Source organism: Triticum aestivum, chromosome 6D (assembly GCF_018294505.1).
Source record: "Triticum aestivum cultivar Chinese Spring chromosome 6D, IWGSC CS RefSeq v2.1, whole genome shotgun sequence".
Lineage (NCBI taxonomy): Eukaryota > Viridiplantae > Streptophyta > Magnoliopsida > Poales > Poaceae > Triticum > Triticum aestivum.
Genome location: NC_057811.1, coordinates 25,449,220 through 25,452,160, shown reverse-complemented (window position 1 = coordinate 25,452,160; position 2,941 = coordinate 25,449,220).

The following is a 2,941-nucleotide window of genomic DNA, read 5'->3' as shown; positions in this document are numbered from 1 at the left end:
GAGTAGAAAACACTTAATTTTGTCGTGCCATCGCGCACATGTGTGGCGCTCAACACTGTTTAAGCCGCCATCTTATATTCCCCCATATTATGCTGATCCTCTACTTTCCTTATGTTTAAAGACCTGCTTTAATTGTCCTGCATAGAGAACAAATCACAAGTCCCTTGGCGGCTTACCGCATGGAGGGTCATATATTTTACATATAACCTGGAGTATGAATCAAAAAATCATAAAAAAGCCAGTTCTCAATTATATCTTTGAGACATAATCATAACAGCATACCTGTGATCCTTCGATTATGTTGCCGGTTCACGTGATCCGAACAAGGAAGGTGATAACCCAACTCTTGTAAAAACCGGCACATATGACGTTTATTATGTGCTATCAACTTTATTGATCAAGGTTAAGCCGGTGGAATAGAAAACACCCTTGAACACTTTAGATATGATCAAAAGAACTTCAAGTAAAATCCAAACAATTGTTTGCAAAAAAGAGACTTCAAAAAATTTTGAGGCTTCTGATTCGAATACGACCAGAAAACCATCCCAAAGGGGTTAAACTAAGATTCGAATACGATCATATAGCCCCTAGTGGCTTTGGCGTTGCCGATCAAGAGGGTACTGACAGCCATGTTCTCTTTGGTTCGAATACGACCTATGTTTGAACAGGAAGCCCCCAAATGACCTTGAGAGTTGTTTAACGACGCTGATTCGAATACGATCCACGTTGGTTCCCAAAAGGGGTTGAGCTATGATTCGAACACGATCAAGAAGACCCCTAGTGAGCTCGGCAGTGTGCCGATCAAGAGGGTACCGACAGCTATGTTCTCTTTGGTTCAAATACGACCTATGTTTGAGCAGGAAGCCCCCAAGTGATCATAATGTTTAATGGCTAGATTCGAATACGATCATAAGCCAGATCAGATGGGTCAAGCGAGATTCAAATATGATCAACTCCCAAGTGATCATGTGAGATGACAATGATGATAACAATGACACCTTTACCTTGAGGAGGAAAAAGGACAGAGGTCCTGCTTTATTATTTATTATAACATACATATTGTCAAAAAATACGCGCATTATCATTGGTCAGATTGCTGGTTACAACCACCTTTGTTACCTTGAGAATTCTGAAAATCAGAATTTGAACCGCCGCCCGGGCCATGAAAGCTGTCAAACATGCTGGAATTCTTGAAAGCCTTCATGATCGTACAGTCTTTCCACAGATGGATGGCCGGCTTTTCCCTAGTGCCATGCCTTGGACAGGGCTCATTCAACAACTGCTCAAGCGTTGGGCCTGACCCGCTAGACCGGGGAGGTGGTCTCCCCTTACGTCGTTGATTGTTACCCTGCGCATTGGTGTTAGCCACAAACTCCAAGCTATCATCAGCCTTACGTTTATTACCTCCTTGATTCACCGGGTTATGCTGAGGGCCCTTGCCGTTGCCATTCTTCTTTCCCTTCCCTGTCTTCTCATCATCAGACGCGGGATCCTTGGTACTATCAGAGTCGGCGTACTTGACCAGAGCCGCCATCAGTGTACCCATATCATTGCAATCGCACTTGAGCCGCCCAAGCTTCATCTTCAGGGGCGCAAAACGACAATTTTGCTCCAACATTAAGACTGCAGAGCCGGCATCCATCTTATCAGATGAATGTATTATTTCCTTGACCCGACGCACCCAATGGGTTGTAGATTCACCTTCTTGCTGCTTGCAGCTACTCAAATCCACAATTGACATAGACTGCTTGCATGTATCTTTGAAGTTTTTGATGAACCGGGCTTTCAGCTCTGCCCATGACCCGATGGAATTAGGTGGCAGTCCCTTCAACCAAGTGCGGGCAGTCCCATCCAACATCATGGTGAAGTATTTGGCCATCGCCGCGTCACTGACCTCCAGCAACTCCATAGCCATCTCGTAGCATTCAATCCATGCTCCGGGCTGTAGGTCAGCCGTGTAATTAGGTACCTTCCTAGGTCCTTTGAAATCTTTGGGCAGACGTTCGTTACGGAGAGCCGGCACCAGACAAGGGACACCTCCAGTCCTTGTAGCTATGCCTGCCTCGATAGAAGCCGTCGGGTAAACCGGAAAGGGCTGGTAAGCTGTCAGCTGAGCCGCCTGCTCAGCCTCTTGACGTGCTCTGTCTTGATCTACCGCGTTAAAGGCTCCGTTATGCGCCGGGCCATGCCCACCTGACAAGTCACGGCACTAGGCGTTGCTTGAGCCGGCCGCCGAAACCATGTGTCTGCTATAACTCGGACTCCGGTTTGGACGAGGGGTTGAATGAATCCTGTCCCGGCTATATGAATATGCCTCCTGCTGCGCCAAAGCCGTCTGAAGAAGTTCTCTAACCCTGCGGGTTTCGACCGCCGTTGGAGAATCGCCCTCGACCGGGAGAGCCACCAGTCGTGCCGCTGCAGCGATCATATTTTCCAATGGGTTAGAATAATGACCCGGTGGTATTGGTACATATTGAGGTGGGGCAGTATTCACACAGGGAGGCCCCATCACTTGTGGCTGAACCAGCGTTCCAACCCCGGGTGCCGTGATCCGATTCATCTCTGGCGGGTTACTAGGCCCTGCACCGGGCGTGTCGAAGAGGTTTCGAGGATCATAAACCGGAGGGAGCCGAGATTGAGCCTTCTGATACCTCCTTCTCATGACCTCATTGGATGCATTCTGATCCATTGTGAGCCGGAAAGACTGCGCCTAAATCAGCTGAGTCTGGGCGTCCAGAGCCGCCCGCTCTGCAGCCATCCTGACTCCTTCCGCTGCCAGATCTTCCTTGGCTTGCACTATATCCAGCTTTAACTGTGCCACTTCTGCATCATGTTGAGCTTGATCCGCTGGGACGACCGTGGTGGTTAACAGGGCAGTCATCTTATCCGTGAGATCCATCAGCACCTGAGCCGGCGAATGCACAGGGCCTCCTACCGCAGC